The sequence below is a fragment of the Strigops habroptila genome, chromosome Z (assembly GCF_004027225.2).
Source record: "Strigops habroptila isolate Jane chromosome Z, bStrHab1.2.pri, whole genome shotgun sequence".
Classification (NCBI taxonomy): Eukaryota; Metazoa; Chordata; class Aves; order Psittaciformes; family Psittacidae; genus Strigops; species Strigops habroptila.
In genome coordinates, this window is record NC_044302.2 from 16,907,521 (window position 1) to 16,932,719 (window position 25,199).

At 35.6% G+C, this 25,199-nt stretch overlaps 1 protein-coding gene across 3 annotated transcripts in view; it reads right to left on the reverse strand.

The window, feature by feature from the left end:
* TOX3 (TOX high mobility group box family member 3) overlaps nucleotides 1–23,711 on the reverse strand; it is a 142,686-nt gene extending 118,975 nt beyond the window's left edge. For all 3 annotated transcript variants that reach the window (XM_030470226.1, XM_030470228.1, XM_030470225.1), the window contains exon 1: nucleotides 23,579–23,711. The gene's annotated coding sequence lies outside the window, so the exon portion shown is untranslated. The remainder of the gene's footprint in view (nucleotides 1–23,578) is intronic.
* Between the last annotated feature and the right edge of the window lie 1,488 nt (nucleotides 23,712–25,199).

The window sequence follows — 25,199 nt, forward strand, 5'->3', positions numbered from 1 at the left end:
CATCTTATAACAAACTGTCAAACATGTAAGTCAATCTGATTTACACGTCAGATTTTTCTTAGGCATAGTTCTCAGTTTCTTCTGAGTTGAATGAGTACCCTTCACTGACAGGCAGTAAAGGTCCGTGCACTTGGACCTTTCAGCTTTATAGGTTACTGTTCCAAAGTTCTACACACACACACATACATGCACACATATATATAAGTAATACTCATGAAAAGCATTTTTTTTTTGTCCAGCAATACACTTATTCTCAAACAATGAAAAGCATTTTTTTTTTGTCCAGCAATACACTTATTCTCAAGCACTTTTTTCCAGTTAAATAGTTCTTTCTGCCTTCTTTTGGATCTGCATCCTGATCAACATGGTCAGCATGCCTTATGTTTAAAATGGCTTTCTGAATTTGCTCCTGTGAGTCTGCCTGTATTTGCTGACAATTCAAAGTCACCCTGTGTTGCATCTCTTCCTCTCCTCTACTATTCTAACACTATCTTGGAGGATAAGTGTCAGCAGGTGTAAACAGGAAAAAGGAGACAAGTAGCACCATTACAGCATTGCTTTCACTTGAGAGGGGCTACTTTTAGAAAAGAAAGCACTTGCAGCAACTCTTATTTGATTGGCATCATTGTCTAGTGAAGCTGGCACACCATCTTGTGAGCAGGCACAATGCCATCACAACAGATGGGCATGTGGATAGGAAGCCAAAAGATAATGTACGAGTACCAAATGTGTGTATTGGAGGGCAAGTTTCCCAGTCAGGAACATCAGAATGGCAGTTAATAAGCTTCTGCACCTATGTTTAAGGGACATAATGTACACAATACATCTTCACAATAGAGGCATGTCTAAGACACTGAAACAATAGAAAGGGACCTGTGGGTATGGAATCCAATGACTGCAGAAGGAATGACTCAATTTGTAACTTCATGTAAGCAAGAGAGCCATGTAAAAACAAAGACCAAGAATGGATAACTGAAGAGCAGGAACCAGGGAGGGGTCCTCTCCAAGGTATGCCTCCTAAGTAAAACTTTCTGAGCTGAAGTTTTCATGTGGACCAGCAGCTGGACTTAATTCCATGAATTTTTGTTATATATTTATGAATCCATTTACACTTTTGTCTTCCACAATACCTTCTCTTAATGACTTCTACAAGTGGATCAGTTAGCATAAAATGAGTAAGCACTTTCTTTCATTTCAAGTTCCCACTTGATCAGTGTTACGGGATAGCAGCATAGTTGTTATGTTGCCAGAAATAACTGCTTCTTATTCCTCTCTTCTATATTGCTTATGAATGTATGGACTTCTACAATAGTCCCCTCCTGCACTGAATCATGTTTGTGTTCCATGGCTGTCATTTCAGGCCTCCCAGATTTCCCAAAATGGGAACAAGCACAGGCAATTTTTAAGATCTGGTCTGAAATTTTGTTTTGGCTACAATTTGGTCTTTATTTGCTTTTGTCCTCCCAACACCACCACTGCCATATGCAATCTGGTCAGCAGCAATATTATGTGGAATACAATAGGAGAAACCTATCAGTGGCATGATAAATATTCCTAAGTGATACCAGTCAATTCAAGCTTGGCAATATTATACAACTTTAAATAGGCTTGAAGCACAATAAAAACAAGATCACACCAAATATTGACATGTTGTACTTCAGTATGAAACAACAGCCTTAGGTCCCTTATAGCACATGTGCTTCACGAAGCTCTAAAGCATAGTAATAAAGTATAAAAATAACAATAGACTAAGGAGACAGGAGGTATACCAAGAGAATGTGTATTTCTCAGCAGACAGACACACTGCATCCCAACAAAATTACATAAAAATATTTATTCATATTCACATTCAACTCATTGCTAAATATTCTCTTAACTGTAGCCTTTTATTTTTTTCCCTATTAGTAACCAAAGCATAAACAAGGACGTAATTATAATCTATCTGTTTTCATACCACCATGGGGATTTTTAATACTTCTAACAGCTACTCTTCATGACACTTAAGGCAGGACATACTAATATTCCATATTTGCTCTTTGTCCACATAGCAACATTATAGGATATTGCAACACAATAAATCCAACTAAATATCTAAACTTTAGATTTTTAATCTTGTGTAGTATTTTCTCCAGCAGTGCCATTGGATTTAAAGACTTATAATATACTCATGTTATTACTTTTGTACTGCTGAACACATTCATGTTAAAGTTCTTTGTTTTAATAACTCTGACTTTTTTCAAAGCCTCTTTTATTATACCTTAAAACATTTTAAGAGATATTATTAGGCTTCACCTCCTAAGCTTTTTTCCCCCGAGAATATATCCAGCCTGATCCATTTCCTATCTTTTATACATGTTTCCACACATACACACCGAAGCACGTTTTATTTCCAGTCACAAAACCTGAAAAGAAAATCTATTATCCTTTTTGGTATATGCTGGAGCATTTTGCTATCTTCTTTAGTACTCACATAGAATAAGTGATAATCAATAGTGATATCTGCTTGAATCTAGATGGTTTGATGGAACTGCTTTTGAAACACATCACGATGCCTGATCTGCTGTAACTTGGTCAGGTCTTCTTACCTCTGCAGCAGCGCTGTATCTAAATTATACCATTTTTAGTTGAAATCTATTAAAGGTTATTATTAGCATTTCAGGGTGCAGTTGCACCTAGATGATTTCTCTCTTGTTAAAATTTGCCAGCTGGTTTAGCTCTTTTCACTTCAAATCTGAAACAAACCATCCACAGAGGCCAGACGTAGGCGTCAATAGCAACACATGCAGCCACTGTTACGTCTTGTCTCTGGGTTTTCACTGTAGGGAGGCTTTCCCTCTGCTTACAGAGTCTTCCAAACAGCCATGCCAGTCAGAGAAGTAAATTACAATTCTGTTGCACTAAATTATTCCAGAACACTTAGAGTTTTCCTCCAACCCTGAAATAGGAGCCAAACCCTATGGTCCGTGCACTGACCTAGCTTGTTTGAACAGGATGCCTCTGAGATTGTGGCTTATTGGATATAGTTCATTAGCCCTGGGTCTCTATATTGGGAGGTGATTTTGATCACCATTTAATGATACAAGGTTTCACAAACTGGCTAGTACTGCATTTCACTCTCTGGCCTAAGACATACTAACAACTTTCTGACCATCTTGTGTGCATACTTATTATTCTGCCTCTAATTCCACCAAACTAACCTCAAGAGTTTCATAAAAACAAGACAAAAAATTATTGCAGCAGTGATTTTTCATCATTTACATATACAAATGCTCACATAATGCCCTTAGAAACATGCCAAATGTTGGCATATTTTAAAGCTCGGTGGATCTAGTGTATATATTTAAAACATGCTTTCTGTGTGCTTTTCTTCTGCAATAGGTTCACTTTTGCTGGAACACAGGAGTATTAATTAAGAATATATTCACCAATATTTTTTCTCCAGAAAAATGTTTATGTGAAATATAAACCCTGTTATTTTTCGGGTTGTTATTTTGTTCCAGATTTACCGCAAAGCATCTTCTTAGAATAATTCTACTGTTAATGCTTTTATGGGGAACGTGCTTGTACCTAATTCAATTTTAACGTGGAGTTGGATCTAGGTAAAATGCTGTTTACAGAGTATATCTGCCGGAGTATAAATTACTCAATACTAAAATGCCCATCCTCTGGAGAACAACTTCTGCAGGTACTTTATAAACAACTGCTGAGGTTAGTCAGCCTGTTAATTACCGTTGAAAATTCAGCCTGGTATCCAAATTATGTATGTTACAAAGAATGCTTATGCTAGAGTTGTCAGCAGCAAGCTGCCTTCAACATCCTATCCCCACTGCCATTCTGAAATGCCCTTGAAACTAAGCAGATACAATGTCAGTGAAAAATAAAATGAGGAATTCATGGGAACATTCATATACAGTAGGTACACACTCTGTAACGACATACTCCTGCTCTGTAAGCAGTTCTTATACATCAGATGTTCACAACCTAAGTTGCACACCTAAAAATAACTGCTTGTGTCAGGAGGTTGTAAAGCAGGAGGAGCCAGTATTACTTGCATCCAAGCCCCTGAAACCAAATGGATAAATACTCTAGCTTTAATAATCGCAACAAAGACCATTTCAGAGCACAATTACAATTGATCTACTGATGAGACTGGGTTCAGAAAAGGCTACTAACAAAAAGCCACACCTCAGGATAAAGTTAATGAGGCTGTCAAGGGAGCAGCAGGGCCAGATTTAGTGCCAAAAATGCACCAGCAACACTGGACAGCCAAGGAAGGTAAAGAAAAAGCAGTGCTAAGTGATAAGGAACAGTGCAGCTCTATGACAGATAGATTTAGAGCCCTTAAGTCCAAGAAACAGACGACAAAGATTATAAAATCAATTCATAAGAATAATGCTGAATCCTGACTTAGATGCACATCAGACAAGTAACACAGCATTTAGAATTGGGAAATATAAGAAGTCAAGAAGGTAACCTATTTGTTACATGAAATATGCGCAAGGAAGAGGCTCTCTTGGACTCCCTGTAAGCAGTTCAGTGCCTTCCTGCTGAACTATAGCAAATTTCTGCCATGATGATGATGACACCCTGGCATCCTTTCTCTGGTATTTCAAAGGCAGAATGTGGAGACAATTACAAAAAATCTTGAACTCAGAAAGAACCCTTGATCAGGATATACTCAAAGTTCAACATGAAATTTCCCATTCTGTTTCTTACGGGTTTTGAATAAAATTTGCCAGCTATTTTTTTGGAGGTGGAGAAATAAATAAATATAGCAGAATGTATAATAAATCACTAAGTTATAATTGCTCATTTATGTTACACATTGTTCAGAGTTACATGAATGAAATCGTGACATGAGATTTGGCAGTGGATGATTGCTTATGAACCTTGAGTCCACTCTAATTTAGCCAAACCAGACTGGAAAGTCCATCCTAGGATCTTGTCAGTATAATGCCAGAGCGAGTTCTTTCATTTAGTCCAAAAATGCATGTGTCCAAATGCCACAAAAGATTTCATTCTGTGCTTCAGTTAAACAGTTATGAAAGAATTGACTTTTATTTTTTCGTAATTCTATCAAGCTTCAAATCTGCTTGTGTTCTTATTTTGACAAAACACTAATGGTGCCCAAGAATGACAGAATCTGGCATTTGGTATACTTAATGAACTAAAAATAAATAAAGCAGTAAAATTTACAGGTAATAAAGTTATTCAGATTTCTCAAGTCCTGAGATAAATCTAAGTATCTTTCAAATAGCTTAATAATCTGGGTCAAAGCCACTGAAGAAAAAAATTCAATATTGGTAAATGAAAACTTATGTACATTGTGGAGATAATGGAAATTAGTCATTTGTCTTAGCAAGTTCTGAGCTGATATATTACAGAAAAGGCACCTAGCCAATATTGTGAAGACCCAAAAGATGGTCTGTAGCAGGAACAAGAGCTGGTAAAAAGAAAAAAAAAAAAAAAAAAGAGTTTTAAGATAGAAGAAAAATAATTAAATAATGTGGATTAAAAAACCCTACAGATTTTCTCCATTTCATAAGGGATATTGAAGAAATAGGATTCAAAGAAGCAGATAAATATGATGGAAGCAAAGCAAAACTCTTAGATAAGGCTAAATTGCTATTTAAACTCTTATTTTGTTTATTTTCTTGAAAAGAAGACAAATTGGAACAGGCATGACAAAAAATGTATTAAGAAGTAATGAAAGCTATAAAGAAGGTCAACTGGGAGCTTTTCTTCTTCTCTTCCGTAATACAATAAAATGAGGTAGTTATTAAATTGAAATGGGGTAAATCAGGAACTGATAAAAGGAAAGTAATTTTTCTCACACAACACATAATTAGATTTTGGAACTCCTTGCCACGGCATTTTGCTAAGGCCATAAATTTAACAAGATTCACAGAGTGATTAGATTTCACATAGATAAATTCTTGAGATACACAGTGGTTGAAACTAGGAATCTTACTTAATGTTGACAAAGAATTACCTGGAGTGATTTAAATCTCCATGTTTCAGATATTAAGACAAATTTAATGAGCACTTCACAGATGACCTCGATTAGTCAGAATCCTGGACAGCCATACTTAGAGCCATATTCCTTCAGTATAGTAATTCCTAGGTACTTACATTTCAAACATTACTCTTCATGGCTATAAAGCTGAAGGTATGAGTTTACACTGCCAGGTGGATAAAGACAAGTCTGTGGTCAGGAAGTTGAAGGGAAGGGGATAACTCAGGGAGCAAACTAAGGGGCTTCCCAGTTACTCCTGTTTGAGGCTTAGATCCATATATACTACAGCTGAGGACAGATTCCCTATGGAAGAAACTTGCAGAGATTTTTTTTGTCTCCTCCATCTTTACTAGCTACTTTTACTGTCATCAGATCATTTTTTAAATGCTGATCATGAAATGTTCCAATACAGCAGTTGCCATACTAGAAAGTACAGTAATTGCTTAGTTAAAAACCTGGAGAAAGAGTAAAGGTCTGCTACATTTCTTTTCTAAGTGTTGAAGTCACAGGGCCCAGGAATGTCATTGGATATCTATCTTTTTCAATGGCAGTGGAGCTCAAGAATTATGTTTGGCCATTCTAACCAAATAATATGCACAATATTTATGATGGGTAACCTAAAGAACATGTTTTTTCTGAGTGGAAAATTAAAACACTAATTCACGTAGAAGAGGCAGAATATAGCTGCTTGATCAATTTATCACAAAATATAAAAATGTTTAAATCAGAGTATTTCAGGTACTGAGAAGAATTCAGCCCTTCTGCAATGGCAAGAGAATAACATGAGAAATAGATGGAATGGAATCCAAAGAAGAAAAAGGAAAAAGGTTGACAATTGCAAGAACAGATCCAGAACTGGAGAGAGGATCCTGCAATTGCCAGTTTGGCCTAGCAGGAATACAGAACTTTTGAAAAATAAAAGAAATGTCTCCTCGCAAGTGTACAGAAACTGTCTATTAAACAACCTTTGTGGTCTATGCTCTGAGCTAAGATATGTGTCAGGTGTTTAGGTCAACAGAATTTCATTTCTTCTTGCTCCTCTTACTTACAATTATTTATTGAACTTCAGTATTGATTTAGCTCGAAATCACATACTGTACCTTCTTGCACTATTGTTTTTTAGGTAAACACTAACAACACTACAAGATGGAGCTGATCCAAAGTGTTTGCTAATTCATCGGTAGTGGGAAACCTATGTCTTTTCAAGCAATACAAATTGGCTTGGCTTCTGCACAGCTCCCACTTTTTTCAAACATTGATGGCAAAGAACATTTTCCAGGATTCATATCAAGTATTCATTTTAACATTCATTTAATTTATGATGTGTGTTATTCCATTCTACCCTGTGCAACATAACTTATTCAAAAAGCAAGCAATTTTCCAAAGTAAATACTCATTTTCCAGTCAAAGATTGCTGCTCTTTCTGGATTTTAAGAGAAAGGGCCATAGTCTGGAAAATATCTTTTCTACACTTTTTGCTTGAGGATCATTCACAGTACTATCAGGATATTTTAAATATCCTGCAGCATTTTAAAATTATCCGTCACACTGTATCTATTGTAAAAGTGGAATTATGAAGTAAAATTATGTCTTTCCAAAAGAAAGCTCTTAATTTATTTTTACTGCTATTATTTTTGTCTGCTCCTCTGGCCTTAAAACAGTAGATCATTATAGGATTATAGTATTTTTCAGTGCAATGTTGAAGTAGTTGTCAGCGAGTCACTTAACCTCCCTAATTATTCAGGAAACACATCAATGTAAGTGTGCCCTTTGTGCTAGAGTGAACTGTCTCTCCAGTAACCTTACTGTGATATTGGTTAACTATACCTACAGTGTTCATAGTGCTGCTGGAACTCTGGGTTTTGGTCCATGTATTCCCTTTTCTTCATGGTGTTAATAGGGAAGGCTGTCAAAACCCAGCTCTGGTAGAACTGATAAATAAAGCAAAAGGGAAGCTTGAGCCCTTGAAACTCACAACACAGATGCATGTTCGCAGACCAGCATGCCTGGGTTAACATTAATGCTGCAAGCCAGCTTTTCTTGGTTATTATGATATATAATACAGGGTGTGGGATTTCTGGCCAAATTTGAAGTTCTAGATTCAGCTCTCTCACTTGAAGGACCATTTAATTAAAATAAATACAATAGCATTGGAATAAATTTACTAACTCGACCAGGCTTTCAAAGACACTGTGGATTTTGAATGCAAAACAGCAAGTTTGAGAATTGCCCAGATAATTACACCTGGACAACTAAAGATGCTGGGGTGGCAAAGTAGTGTCTGAGGACAAAAACATTTGTGATTCACAATAAAACATGGTTTATTTTTCAGAATACAAATATACAATATTTATACTCTGAAATATTTCAGAAAACAACATTCATACTTCATTCTTGAAAAATCCTTTCAAAAATACTTTTTATTCCTAAATTGACCTTTCATCTCAAAATTATTAATCAACTGCCAAAGGTAAAATGCAATAATTCTTTAGTCATGAATACTTACATTATAGTCTATCTGTTTTTATGACTAATAATCAGCTAATTAACTTCTTAAAATAAGTTGAAATTTGCAAGAATTTTTACTTCACTCAGTATGACTATCATGGTTCTTAATAGAGCAGTGTTCTCTAGTTTATATCTAAATGTGATTTTCAGAAACAGTCAAAATTACGCCCTCTATCAGGTAAAACTATGTGGGTGCATGTGTGTGTGTCTGTGTAAGGGAGAGGGAGCTCAGGTGGTGGTGGCTGTAAATTATCTTCAAAACATCTCAAAAATAAAGCAAGAATTTAAATAAACTAATGGTTTTTTTTCTAGCTCTTTGATAACACAAGATAATGTATTTCTACTTGATATTTTACGCTAGAGAACTTAAAATACCAGGCAAGATAATTATATACATGAGCAGTGAAAATGTATTATCATGACATGATGAGAAGCAAATCATGCAGCTGTGAAAAGGCAGGTGCTAGGATATCTCTACTTATAAAACAACCAAGTAGGTGACATCAAGCTCTGCTATCACGCAGGCTATAGCATGCAATACTGTGATATCTGGCACTATATGATAATTCTTCTCATAAATGATGTCTTAAAATGGAACACTTAAGCCTCCACTGCAGTTGGCACTGAAAAGAATTCCTGATTTACTAATTTATTAAGAGCAATAGTATATTAATGGAAATTGGTAAAGAAAAGCCTTGGTGTGAGTCACATTCTGTGCACTAATACACTGTGACAAAAGATATGTTCAGTAGAAGAAGGGGTAGAAAGGTACTATAGGCATGAAGAATGCATGTGGTGTTACAACCGTTCTACTAAGCCTATGATGAACTGATCACCTAAGATGTTTTTACAAAAACTAAACCATTTACTATTTCTCTAAATACATCACTGAGGTCACAGCCATTAATACAACTGTATCGGTAGTATTTGTTCATTAGAACACTTAGAAATACTTGGAAACATTAATGCTGTGCTGCTACCACATACTCACTTAGCAATTCTGCAAGCTAACTACTGACAAAAATCAGCCACATAATCTGCAAACCTGAACCCTCAAACTAGCAGCCTCTTTCTGAACTAATTAAATTGGCAACAAAAAAATGCTAAGTGTGACTTACTATTTTTTTATGGCAAACATAAGAAGAAAAGGTTACCAAAAAAAAATTAAATCTATAACGGTCAGCAGATCAGAACACACTGCTCTGTCTCTTCTTCACGGTAACTATAGCTTGTGTAAAGCTAACAATATTCAGCATAAACAACACTTGGAAAATTTCAGAAGACAAACTGCCTCCTGCAATGTGACACCGAGGTGGTGTAAGGAATATTATATATAAATTTCATCTCCTCAAAAGAGTGTATACAGGAGATTTGTACTCAAAAGCAAAAACCAACCTGAGCTCATGGCATGAAATCATACATACATAAAACAACATTTCTGAGAAATAGTAATTTCTGAGGGACTTCAAAAACTTCTACTGATAATTCAATTAGTATGGCATACATAAATATCATATGTAGTTTTAAATTATACTCCTTAGTCAAAAATCTAGTTTCTGGAAAATCCATACATGATAGCATTTTCAATATTAATGGCAGCACCTTTCAATAAGTGTTTCAAATTTCCACTTGGCAAGAACAATTATCTCTATAAAAATTCTTTTAGACACAACCAACACCTATTTTCTTCAACTCTACTAAAAGAAAAAGTAGATTAAGCAGCTTGCAACTTTTTTGTTCTCTCTACTGATTTTTCTGCCTTTAAAAATACTGTTTTAATTCTATAAAACAAAAGCAGATTTTGCTCAGCAGTGCTTGCAAAACTGCACACTGAAGAAACTGTTTTGGTTTTCACCATCTCTTAGCTTTTTCATCAAAAAAAAAAAAAAAAAAGTGAAAACAGCACAGTTGGCTTACCTGTCAGAGCAAAATCCAAAGTATTTAATAAAAAGTATTTTCAATACACAGATAGTATTTCAAACCACTTAGATTTTCCCAGGAAAGATCACCTTTTGAAGTAATGCCTAAGAAAAATATCACTCTCTAGACACTTTTCTCTTTAAATTTAATCCTGACCTTGAAATAAACTGAATAAATTATATGTGGATCAAATAGCTATTAAAATAACCCTTTTATAAAGAGGAAGCTATATAGCCATAGAAATATTTATAAATAGATGGTCTATATAGAAATACAAAACCTGATTTTGCAGAAAAAGCATGATTTTAAGAGATCTGCAGCTGTTCTCAACCTTTAGCATTGCTTGTAAGAGCCAAGAGATTTTTGTCTACTATTGAAGCTAAATTAACTTCATGGCTTGTTTTTTATCCCCTTGGGTAAACCCCTGATGTACACAGTACTAAGCAAAAAGCTTATCCTCAATTTCATTTTCCCAAAATTGAAATGCTTTAAAAAATAAGCATAAATGTATTTCAAAATCCAATTGCTTTGGCCCTAAATCGAGCTTTTCTTGGCAGAGGGCACTTGTTTTAATCTGAATGCTAATATTTTGCAATGTGGCATCAGATATAAAATACCAATTTACCCTGTGCCAGAGATCTATAGTATTTCGGTACTAGTGAATCAATAAATGATTAGAGCAGTGGGTTTTTTTTGTTTCAAGGGAACATTTATTTAAACTACAACATAATGCTGCAAATTATTCTGTAGATGATCTGTACCAAAATGTCTAGAGCAGAACAACTGAATTCATTACAACTGTCTCAAAGAGAGGGGAAGCAGAGTAGAAAATAGAGTTGTGTGATTTTAGATCAATCTGTTCAGTATGTGTAACATATATAGATACAAAAGCTCTACTGGCTATTACATATGGATACTATTAATATCAGAATATACATATTTTCCTATTTTAAGTATTATCTACAATCTTTCCCCTTCTGTAGGCTTTTCACTTTGCTATGCAGGGACCGATTTACAGTATACTTTATAATATAGTTTCTATGATAGTACAACCTTACTTATGTTTTTCATATGAAGTTTTGCAGAGCAGAAGCTTGTTCATTTCAGGTCCTTTTACTAGGGATTTTTATTTTAATACTGGGCTCTGGTTTAAAATAAAATAAATTACTGATCTTGTAAGCCCAAGTAGCTGACCGAGGATTACCAAATACAGAAGGAATATTATCAGTTCAGTGCAGGATCACAACTGAACAGGAAAAATCTTTGGAAGTTGTAAAGGCTGTCTAACACTATCAACATGAACCCACAAGCAAATTCATCTCGCTGCACTCCATCTGTAGAATGTGTACAAGGAAACAGTTTTTCCAGTGGCTCATTCATAAAAAAGACTCGCCAGTTTTAGTAGTGCAAAAAGTTAGCTTGACTTTCTTTTGATTTCTATTTCTTACTGTGATATATACCCATATTCAGCAAGCTGGTTTAGTTTTCATTCACTTGTACAGTGAAACATCAGTAGTATCTGGAGCCCTACTTACATCCCTGTATTCTCTCTACCTAGATTACTGAGCTTCATATTTAGTTTGCTGATCGCATGTTTAAAGACCTGATTTATTGAGTCTGAAAAGCAGTAGAAAAAGATCTGGATTGGTGATAGGCGAAGGGTCAGCCTAGCTCCCTCTCCCACCATATAGGAAGAGCTGGTATCTTCTTAATAGTTGGGGTCTTTTTCCCTTCAACATAGACGTAGAGACATAGAGAATTTGTCATAGGCATAGAGAATTTGGGACAAGATAGAGTGCACCTCTTGTGAAGTGTTTCATAACAGAGCTGGAATTCCAATTATTGATGGAAAGATCAAGTTCCAAATGAGGGGAAATTTAAAGAGCAAAGGAATAACTTCTTATGTTATTTTCAGCTTTTATACCCAAAGTGTTTCTTAGTTTGACACAATTTGCCAGGCTGCCCCAAGCAGCACCAACTACTGGGGCATAGAGATGAGAAACACAGTAGTCCTGGGGAAACTTTAGCTGGAAAGTTAAGGGGTATAACGGAATTTCTACATGAAAAGGTGGCACTTTTCTCCCTGAGTTGGTTTGATTCAGTTTTCTATTTGGTGATTGACAATAAAAGTAGATATTAGGAAAAGCAATTGCTTTATTCTAGTTCTTTTACTTATTTTTTATTATTTAGTGTCTTAGGATATGTATTATGTAACGTCATACATAATTCATTTCCATTCATAACTACATGCAGCATATATTAGTGTACACGTAAGTTTTCCATATATATCTTAGTTAACAATAAACTCAAAGTCATTTTGTATATGGAAAATCAAGGACATGAAGCAAAAACATAATCAAAACTAAAAACAGACAGAAGACATACAAGGCACCAATAATGCAAAATGGAGTGGAGTGTAAAAGCAGTCAAGCAAAATAAAGGTGGAAAATAAAAGGAATGTTGTAACAGCAGTTGAGATAACCTTTGGTTTCTTTGTACTTAAAAATATCATAACTTATTACAGGAAACAGTATGACTTCTAATGGCATGGGTATTCTGGTGACAGAAGAAATAAACATACAGTAGACACTGCTTCTAGAAAAAGACATGAATCATTCTGTGAAGAAAGAATAAAATCTGCAGGAAATCAGGAGCATTGCAAAAATTGAACATCTGAAGACTGACAAAAGTGACAACATCAGAAGGCTTCTAACGAAAAATACTTCACAATCTTGGAATGATTTAATTTTAAGTGGCAAGACACAGAAGAAACATTAAGAAATATCTTTGAAAGCAAGACGACAGATGACAATTTCTAGCTGGTAATATCATCCCTCAATTACCACACGCTGCCATAAATTTCTCCTATTTCCTAATAAAGCTTTGCTTTAATAAAAATAAAAGCAAAACCACTAATACAGTAGTTTATATATGTGAAACACTGTACAATCCACAGTCAAAATAAATTCATTAGACTATCAAGGTGATATGCAAGTTCTCAAACCTACTGCTGAGTCAGTAGCAGAAACTTAAAATTCAAGAACTGATAGTCCATTTCCTTCAGTCAGTGAATTTCAGCCTTCTCCATATGGTATCATCTTGCAGCAAAGAAAATGTAGTATCTTGATATAAAGTATTGGAAGAAATTACAAACCACTGTTGCAATCTCTAAGTTAATATCCTACACTGTAAAACTAATGAGCATTTTGGACTGCTATTCATAGTAAGCAAGTTAAACTGGCAAGAAGTGTGGACAGGCTTGACTGCATATCCTAAAGCCTGATGGCAGACCTATTGCTTACCTATGCTGAGATCTTCCTATGAACCACATTGCTGGAACATGCAGGAAGCTAAACTGTAAAATGAGTGCATTTTTATATACATTTTGCCTTTACACTGCATTCTTATGCTCCAGCTGGTTTCTCTTATGACCTATATCCTTAATGACAATTGACAGTTCAGGAATTTTATAATGGACTTCTTGAGAAAAAATGTTTTGGGACAAATCCGACTTGCCAAGATACGGCAGGCCCAATGGCTGAATCAAGCATTCCAACATGTGATTCATGTAAAGTTATTACCAGTCAAGAGAATACTTTCAGGCGAGACAGCAACTAAAGACTGCCTTCTGTGTTTTGAAACAGAAATACCTACTTTTGTGGCCATCACTTATTCTGTCGCAGTAAGAACCTAACTCGATGTCTACCTCACAATTTGAATGCTGTGATTTCTAAATCACATATCAAGAAACCCCTCCTACATTCTTGCAACTTCATTGTAACCTATCTTACAGGCAAAAATCCGTTTCATCATTGTCGTCTTGCTTGGGATTTAGACATTAGTTCTTCCCAGACATCAGCAATAAAATTTAATTTTTCATTTTTACATCTGGATATTTCCTGAATCAGCTTTCACTCTCTGTACATATGATTTCAGACTTAGAAACCACCTTGTCGCAGAAAATACACAGCTCCTTGCAGACCTAATGTGGAAAAAAAGGCACAAATGCATCCTTCTCATTGCTTCCATTTTTCGAAGTTACTTCACTAGAGACACCTAAAGCTATAGCAAATCAATTCCACTCTCTCTGAATCAGGCCCTTTCTTTGGCTCTAGTATGATCATAATCAGGTTGTTGCCATTAATTATACAAAAACTATGATTAGAAACTGACATATTTTGAGGTGCTTCAATATTTATAAAGCTCTAGAGCAAAAGATACACATGGCATTTGCCTTACCTATAGGCAGTGGAAATAAGCACACAGAACAGTGAGCTCACTAGTCATCTGAAAAGTAATACATTTTGCTTGTTTGTATTTTCTAACAAAACCTATTGCATTACATTAAATACCCTGAGGGCTTAGCGTAAAACGTGACTGGAATAACTATAAAGAAAAAACTTTCTGTCTCATTAGATGATCTGAGTTTCAAAATCTGTTCTGAAAGTGTTGTAAAGTGTGTAGTGTTGTAGATTAATGCTATGAATACATTTCCACAGTGCTTGATGTGTTTCATAAAAGGTCCATTTCAGAAGTGTGCTGTATTATAGGTGAACAGTCGCAGTAAATAATCTTGTTACAGAAACCTAAGCAATTTTTACATGGCGTATTTCTGGCTGACTGAACAATTTATTCTCCAGATGTCACATTGTATTTTTCCAATATAAAATGAAACAGGTTTTTTTTTTTTTTTTTGCCCCCCCCACCCCCTTCTTTTTTTTTCTTTTTTTAAGGCATGCTCTTTTGTTTGGTGAGACTGGATCAAAGATACTTCCTTAGAGAGAAAAATCTATCATTAAAACCTGTTGTGGTCTAAAATTTACAATATATATGATTACAATATGTAATTTAGCATTTAATTTGATTTAGAGGGATAAAAGACTCCATCAAAATGTGAACATTGCTGAAGATAGCTCTGTACATTTTAAAAATAGGAATCATTAGCTCTCAAACTGATCATCCATGTCAATCCTAAAGGCTGCAAGCATCTTCACTAGCTCTATGTAGAGTTAAAACCGTGTCACTTCATGTTAGCCACTAATAAACCCATATGCTGTATTATAGGCCCTGGAAGATTACATGATAATGTGATATGATAAGGACTGCCTCTCTAGAAGGCAAGGGCAATTAAAAACATTTTTGCTAGGCAGACATAATCAGTAGAGATAAACAGGGTAATTTTCCAGCATATATTTTCTTGTTTTCAGAAAATAAGTACTTTCACAGAAGATCTCACCCAGGAAAATTCACAGACTATCAGTGACCTATTTTATTGATTAAAAAAATGGAAAAATAATCCCATGCACTAGTGAATATCACACATCTCTATTGTCTTGTCCTGTTTTCTTAATTATACACATGGAAAATTAGTGTCAAAGATAGATTGCTAGATTTCTAAAAGTATTTCGCATTCCTACTCTTCATTATCTTTTAATCATATGTTGCTGTTTCTCTATCCACAAAGCTGTGCCTTTATACAGACCCATGTCAGTGTGCCAAGCAGTTGACTTTAGAAGCATTTGTCTATTCGTATGTCTGCTTAGAGAAGATTGCGTCAGAACCAACAGACGTTGGCTCTAAAGGGTGATGAGTTGTAAAAGTTTTTCTTTATATTAATCTGGATTTTACACGAATGGACTTGAAGATAAAAAGCCTTTCTTTGATTCAACCCTGTCTTTTGTTTTCATGTGTCAGTGTCTTTTTTATGAACACTGCAGATATGTCTGGGTTCTGCTACATCCAGGGTCATGCTGGAGAATATTATCTGACTTGTCTCAGATGTTTTTCTGCCCTTCCCACCCCATTCAACCTTTGCTGAACATATCCTTATTGAAAGCCAGCCAGCAGGCAACAACCTAGGCACATACAGCTATAATACTTAAGCAAGCCATTGCTTAAGCTGATGTCTCTGAATAAAATGTTTTGCACTGGTCTAATGTCCTTCAGTCCACCTGTGCTTGAGACACTAACAAAGCTCTTTAAGATAGACAGAGTACTTATAACTAATGGAAGTATAGATAGGGATGAATGAATTCTAGATACAACAAACCTAATTTTCCCTATGGTATACTCCCATGGCTATCTCTTTAGCTAATACAGTGTGCATTTCCACATGAAACAAGCAGTGGGTTTTGTGCTCCCACCCTAATTTTCCACATTCTTTATATGCATGCACCTCCTGGGTGTGCTACGCCACTTTCAGGAACATATATTAAAATTAATTTTAATTGAAGATTCTTGAATATTTTAACAGTTAATATAATAATTTTAACAAGTAAATGGATGACTATAATAATTTTTAGACATACTTACATGTGTATCTACCTTTCAATTGCATAAATTCCTTAAAAAATCAGGTCTTCCATGAAAAAAATGCAGGAGGATTACCTAAATCCAATTCCACCAAAAAATTAGGGTATTGATTTTCCAGTGAGTGATTTGTTTGATCTAAGACCTAACTCCCCACTCTGTATTTAGGTTATTGGGGGGTATGGACCTTGCAGCTATGAATTTTAGATGGTGCAAAGGCTATCTGGCTTTCATAAGGGACTTTAGATGTGATAACAGTAAAAAATATTAGTTGGTGATTGCAAACAAAAATTTACCTCTTAAATAACAAAGTAAAAATTCTTGTCTGAAACTGAATGTACATGTCAGACTTGCAAGACCTTGATTCTGAGTTCTTATCTAACACAGAGCTAAAGCAATACCTTGAATTTCAACCCAAAGGATTTAAAGGTGAAAAGAACCAAGCTGCAACATAATAGGCAAGTACCGAAATGTGCTGATCAAGAAAATTTGTCTCTGTAGATTTTTCCATTCTTATATCAGAGGAACCTCCAGTAATACTTGAAATCACAAACTTATTTCAGAAAATAATTTTCCACGAAGTCATTATTTTTGTGCTATGTGTTACTCAGTGAAATTGAGGCAGTCTGAGTTGGTGGTAGGAGATTTGGGTTAGTTTTTTGCTTTGAGAGAGTTGACAGCATAGTTCATAGCAGCTACTGAGAAACTGCAATCTTCTCTAACTGTCTACTTTAATCCTGACTGCGGAAAGTTCATCTGTTAAGGAAACACAGCACTGAAGATTTCACCTATGTTCCTGAAATTCAGCTGAAAGGTGACAGAGGTATTATAAACCAAGGCAAGATTTTTATATTCCAGGGTAGAGTAGAATTTGGCTAACCAGTGATGACAGAAAATGTTTCTTGAGCTGCTACTTGCACGGCAGAATCTAAGATCAAGTTATGGACTGAGCCAGCTTATTGTCATGCACAACTGTGAACTCTTCCATGTGTTCTTTTCTGCTAAGGATCACTTTTTGACCATTTAAGATAGTGCAGACACAGAATTTAGTATCAAGTAATTCCCGAAAGGGACTAAATACAGGTTTGATTTTTGAGGGCTCCACAGTTAAGAAGCTGAGGGGAAGAAGGGATCAGCTGCATCAAACTTTTCAAGAAGGTATGTTCCCCACAGTTGGGATCCCTGTGCAGGATCCTCCATGTATGGTTTAATTTCCACAGCCCAGCCTAAAACATCATGCAGGCCCAGGACATTTGCTTTAGTTATGTCAGATTAACTAGCTTCTCTCAAAAATAGATTTAAAACTGGGTAATAGCAAATTTGTCATGCAACTTCAGTATTGCCTCTGGAGAAGGAATTGTTTCATCTTATTCTCATGTTCTTTCTCATGAGAAAGAACATCTGAAATCCTACCCCAGCTTCTCGTCTGGCAACAGAGGTCAGAAAAATTGAGCAAATCTATGCAATAAGGAAAGGATGTCCATTTGAAAACCAGTGTTGATCACAGTACCTATTGCTGGCTAGTGCATGCAAAGGACAATGTACAATGAGGATGGTTCATAAACTCCTCAGCTTCTCATTCACTTCCACTGTCCTTTAGCAGGCTTTGGAATTTTTTGAGGCTGAATTGGGATAACTGGTCTGGTCTTTCTTCTTGCCTGAGAGCTGGAAGCCCTCTCATGGTCTTATTAAGGTGATGACCTATCAAATACATGAATGTGCTAAGATATCGCTAGTCCTGACGAACAGTCCCTTTGGCCTACAGTGGGAGTTGAACTGGAGTTTCCCCTGGAGAGTCCAAGGGAGATGAATGACGAAATGAATTTGAGGCTTTTCTATACATGACCCATTATCCATATTCAGATACTGGTAAGCACCATGAAGAATCCTTTCATTGCTAGCAAGCTATGAATGACTACAGAACAGCTATTTTGACTTTTGCTTTTTACATAAGTTCAAATGGATTTGAACTAGTTTTCTCACATAAGACAGACCCAATTCATGATCAGATGAAAGTAAAGCAGTACTTCCAAGATCTTTTTTGGTTAGGTCTTCAGTACGAACGTCAGCACCAGCTAGGTGGCTTTGTATTCCTTGCTGCTGGTTCGTCCCAGCACTGTTTGATATATTAACTACAGTTACTTCAGATGGAATCCTTTTTTCCAGGGATGGTCCCCCTACACTAAGAACAGCACAGCTGAAGGGCTCCTCAGGCAGTGGTAGGGGAGATAGTTATCATGCTACATGAAACGAAAATCTGGACCCTTTGAGTCCTGAAATGAGGCAGAGGTTTGGAAGTCATGAAAAGTGCTGTTACACAATTAATGGACCAGACATCATAACAACACTCCCAAAGCACAAGCCAGTGAAATAAAACATTCTTATCCTTACAATAAGCTCTCTGGGTTGTCTTTGCACACCTTTTCTTCTTAATTGCTCTGGAAGAGGTGTGGAAAAAGCAGCAGAAAGGCAAAGTTACATCTGTAAAGTACACTGTCAGTAGCAGATAGTATATTGGCCAAAAAGAGCAGCACTTATACAGCTGAGGGATCCAGGAACCAATATGGTAGTCTCATTTTAAAAAGCTTTTCCCTCTGCTTCCGGGTTTTCAAGCATGAAGATCAACCTAAGACTCCTTCATTGCTGTTTCAGAAGCCCAAGAAACTGGCTGGACGATGAGGAACATATTCCACCACCACTACCATGTCCCACTGGGGAGACAAATGTGCCAGTGTGAGAGAGATGATTCCAGTAAGAGGCTGGGAGCAGGAGGATCAGGTAAACACAGGTTTTTAAAACTTCAAAGTAATTAGCTTCTTCTTGCCTTAAAAGTTTGCAATGAGCAATTGCTGAAGCCCAAATCAAGAGACTGTAATGTAAGGTATAATGGAAAAGTATTGAAACATTAATTAATATTTCTAAGAGTATTCTTAAGGTACTGGTGAGGTTATAAAACCATTGGAAACTTCACACTGAGGCAAATTGAAAGGGAACCCTTTCGCAAAAATACCTTTAATTGGCCATCATTTCCCATGCTCCTATTTTCTCCAACTAAAGAAACACTTGTGTCCCTGTTAATTCTGCCTCCCACACAGTCCAGTCTTTCTTTTCCCCCATCCTACAATGAGGCAATAACACTGTGCTCATCAACTATCCTATTACCATAGAAATGATACCAGCGTCACAAACTCAGCAGTCTGATTTTGACAGGGTTGATTAGGAACAGATGATGAGCTGGAGAAAAAGCTGAACCCTTGATTAAACTCAAATAACTCTTCTAATGAACAAATGTGGGAATAAAATATATTTAAAATCATAGATGAGAGATTTTTTCATTTAACTGTTAGAATTGCTTGATTTTTGTTGCAAAATTCCCTAATTTATTTTTAAATCCTACATATATATGTCATTAGTAGTGATAATGTCCTCCAGAATTCAGTGAAAAATCAGTGCCAGTACAGCTTTTAAACCGCTAGTTAGGACTTTCCATTTCTTTCACAATTAATATATTTAGTATTACAAATGCACTCCATTTAAGTATACAATCACACAAATACAGACAAACCATACACTTTTGTTATTTTCAACCAGATCTACCTGAATTCTAAGGATGTGTGATTTGGGGCCTTTCTGGTAAGTTCTGACCACTCCCTTAACAAAGCTACCTCCCACGAGGTGCTCTGCATCTTGCCCAAGTCCCAGAAAACCACTTTTCACTATGCCTAGTGAAGACCTTGGCTCAGTATGATACCAACAAACTCCTCTCCCACTGCTTCAATACCTTAATGAATGAATCAAAGCTAGATACTTTATTGTCTTCTGAAACAAGACCTGTATTGAGCACACAGTCACTAAAATGGAAAAGAACTATTTGTATCATTCAAACCATTCATTTCAAAAAGAAGAAATATCATATATGAAAATAGAAAAGTGTTCCAACACAGCTCATGTTCAAGAGACCGTCTTTTCATTTTAAGTTCTCACACTAAGTGTAAGCGCTAAATCCTCAATTTATACTTTACTGGAGACTTAACAACTCAGATTTCAACCACAGCTTATTTTACCAGTAAAAGTGTGCAGTAGGGTGTGCATACCCATTTCAGGCCATCTCTATTCTCAGGCCTGCTGCAGTGTTTCTTCTACTTCAGACTATTTAGTCAATGCCATTAATCAAAATCCTATAGCAGAAAATGCATGCATAAGTCCTACACATTTATTGCCATGGCAACAATTCAGGCTCTTGTTCATATGTCAAGCTACATCAGTGGAGATAAATTCTATTGTTTTCACACTGACAGTTCTCTCTGTGTTGGACTTAATCCATGGAAAAATATAGCTTTGCCTCTTATTAAAATAAAATACAGACCACCCAACTCTTCAAATTCTCATTCTTCACATAGTCTAACTGAATAATCTGAACAGTTATAAAATTATAGTTTGATATTTAGGTTTATGATTAGTAATAAAGTGTAAACACCAGGCCAGTCCTCATATCATTTTAATTTGTGGGATTGTTAGGAATTTCATTCTTCATGAAAAAATGAGCTCATTGGTAAGAAGCTAAATAGCTATGATACCAGAGCACTGTGTTCTTCAATTAGATTGCAGTATTTTAAAATAAATGCCTTTAAGCTTTAAGTGAAGTTGATGTAATTCATTTTCCAACTTAGCTGTAGATACTCTATTTTTCATAACATAAAAATTAATGATTAATACATAACATCCAGAGAAAGATTTTATATTTCATTTAGCTCATGACAAAATACACTCTCATGTGGGTGATTCACAAGTGCAAAAGAAAGATAAGCATCATTTTTCGTGCATAAGCCTCTATGGATTTACTTGTATATGCTGTATTATGTGCAAGTCTTAATGCCTGACATAATTTTACATGATTTTACTGTGTACTAGACCATAGTTTTGATTCCTGTTATTATTTTCACAGCCACATCATCTTTCTCATTATCACAGACTAATGAGAAACTAGTCTTTCATTAATAAAGCACTTTTAATGCTACGTACTCTCATTATTTCCTAGGTACGGTGCATCATGCTTCCTGGGAAGGCAGAAGCCTCATATCATCACTACAGACCCATCCTTTTCAATCTGACCCTTTTTTCACTTCCTCATGCAGATTTAAGTCCTTGCTTTTACAGCATGTTTCATATTGACAAAGCCTATTACCATGATATACTATACTGGAGTTCATTTCAACTAATATCCAGCGCTACATCTGTTATTGTCAGTACCCAATCCGAGTTCCTGTGTCAGTGAAGATGAAGACAACCATTATATTTACTTATTGTCACGCCATGTTATGCCAGTATCAGAAACTGCTTCAGATACACACTGTGTGTGACTTGCATCAAATACATATATTTTTAAATGGGGGCCTTTGTGTAATTTGTAAATATCCTGTGAACTTCATTCATATTAATGAAGCAGCGTTTGCACTTTACTGGCATTTTTATGCAAATCACAGTAACTCTTTGTGTGCCATGCCTCTATACATGACACAGGCCAGAGCTTTTAAAGGAAGACTGTTATTTCCCTGGATGAGCAGCATAGGCCAGACACAAAGCATGCCTTTTGCAGTCACCTAAAAGAAAGAACTTGGGGTTCTGAGGAGGTTAAGCACAGAATATGTCAAATACCTCATCAAATAATTTATTTTTTAATCTTGTCATGTTCTTAAGGACAAACATTAACAAAATACCTCTAGGGTCTGAGCAATTCGGAGCAAAATCTCTTTTCTGAACTCCAAAAGTCATGTTTTACAGTTCTTTTCCTTGCTCCAGTTAAAAATATCGTGTTTCTTATTGCTTCTAAAACCAGCCATATGCTAGTTTCAACAATACATATATATTTAAATAGTAATATTTGAAGCAGAATAAAAGCAGCTTTTTTCCATAAACATGAATTACACATCAAAATAAAATTTTAGTTTCCAGTTTAGCAGTGCCCTCTGGTGATATATAGCCTGGATATGTATGTGACCCATTTCATCATAGTGCATCTGGCCCAGATCTGGACAAGAACGAAAATTAAATTTAGGCATTTAAATCTAAGACAGTCTAGAAAGCTTTTTTAACCCCTGTGGCTGCTAACATCTCAAAGATGTTATATTTCTGTGTACTAAGTTCCCCAGCCTGAAGCTTGCTTCATGCATGGGCAGAATTATTGCCATCTTGGAAGCTTTGGAACAGTTCTATCTTGCAGATTCATCCTGTTGTCTCCTTCAGGAGTCCCTAACACAGAAGTGGGTCCTCAGCTTCCTAACATACATCTTCAGAAGTACTAGAAACCTCAGCCATGCTTTATCTCTGAAATACTTTGGTATCTACTATCAAACAAGTGGTTTAAGCCATAAATCTGTCTTAGACGATTGTATCTGAGTTGCAGGCAGTCATCTTAATCCCAGAAGGCTGAAATTTATGAACCCCCCTTTCAGCAGATGGTTTCCTGAAACATTTACCGGCTGTTTGTGTATCTCATTAGAAGGCATCAAATAACCATTACTACTATTATTGTACAGGTCAGTGTTTCTCAACCTTTTGAAATCCATTAATCTGTAAACTTTTTGAAACAGAATTCTTGTACCATGATGGCTTTTACTTACCATTGCATAAAATCAGGTTAATTTTCAATATTCTTTTATTTCTATTAAGGAATATAGATCTCCAATCCTTAACCTAGCACACTGAAAAACATTCGTCCATTGTTCATATCATGAGACTAATGACCAATGCTCTACTTACAAACAGATATTGCCTGTATCTGGAATAAAAGGTTGTATGGAAAAAAGTTTGCTTCATATTTGTTACCTGTATTGAAATCCTTTTCAAGGCTCATTTAGGGAAGCCATCAGGTGCGAAGCTCATTCAAAAATCTGGCCTTTCATATGGGTGGCTGCTGTTGTTGTTGAAGATGCACCAACAAGAAATGATACACAGTAGTATTCTGAAAATGATATTGCTGCAAGAACTGACAAATGTAAGATTCTTAATATCATTTTAAATATAAGAAGATTCTATTATGATTTTTTTTTTTTTCTTTAACGCACCAACCAAAACAATTTGTGCATCCCAAGTCAGGGCCATAGTTGCAGCTTAATAGAGAACGCCACAAATACATGAACCTGATTTGTCTCCTTAAATGATAATCAAAACAAAAAGAATGAACTTTCCCCTCCAACTTCATTGTGCAATACTTCACGTGATTAATCAGAATTACGTAACCGGATTATTGTTTTTCTTAATAATGTGTTTAATGTAAATTTAATGTAAAAGATCCACAATAGAGGCAGTCAAAGCTCTATTAAAATCCTTTTGCAAAGTTCAGCCACTGCATTAGCTGCTTTAGGCTAATAGTCTAATGTTAATTTGGATTCTAATCTATTATTTTGCATTATATTTAATGGGGGTTTGTAATTAGATTTTTTTTTCTTTTAGTCAAAGTAACAAAAAAAACACATGGGTCAGAGAGTATGACTGTCATTAACTACAATGCATTTCTGAGACATGTATAATCATAATACAACTTCTGTAATAAAATAGTGGAGATTTTACTCCAGTCAACAACCTGTGTATCATCCTGTAAATGGAAAAAAAATAGATGACAATCAAGTGATAAATACCTGCAGCTGTTCACACATATTGTTCCAATTTAAAAGGTTCCTACCCTCTTAGCTGGTCCAGAATATTAATTCAGATTTTCATCCCTAACTCTGGTTCAGTCAAAAATGAATTAGACTAATACATCTCTGATAAACTCACTTCACTCCAAATGAGAGTTTGAGAACAGTTACATGATTAATTGTCCTGGGAGATCAATGATACAGTAACCTCCAGGAAAAAGAGCACAGGTATATCCAGGACAGGATAGGTGAACGCAGCATGCCTCAGAAGTGACAGACAGAAAAGAGAGCTATAATAATAGAGAGATGCATCTCCTTTCCTCAACTTCCTTCTAAATTCCAACAGAATTACATTAATCTTAAAAGAGTGATCTAGAATAATAAAGTATTCTTCATTTTTCTCAAGCTCTCTTCAGCTTTAAATTGGTTGTATGATAAATTACTATAAAGTAGACAGAAAAGTTTATGATCCAAAAATCATTCTTCAGTTTAGTTGGAGACTTGGTATCCTTATATAAAAGTGAAACAAAAAGCAAGAAAAAGAAAAAAAAAACCTAAAACCCAACCTTAGAAACATGAACGAAAGCAGCATTAGTTTGCTCTAATTTAACTAAATTAGGAATTATGTATACAATGCTTAATTTTCATCTTGCCTATTCAGCTATATGGCCAAATCTTACTCTCACCAGCAAATTTTAACAAATTTTCTCTCTTTGGTGGATTGTCTTATAAAAATACTGAAGAATTATTTGTTAGGCACCCTGAGATAAATCATAGCCTAAACTGATACACCTTGGAAATGTATAGAG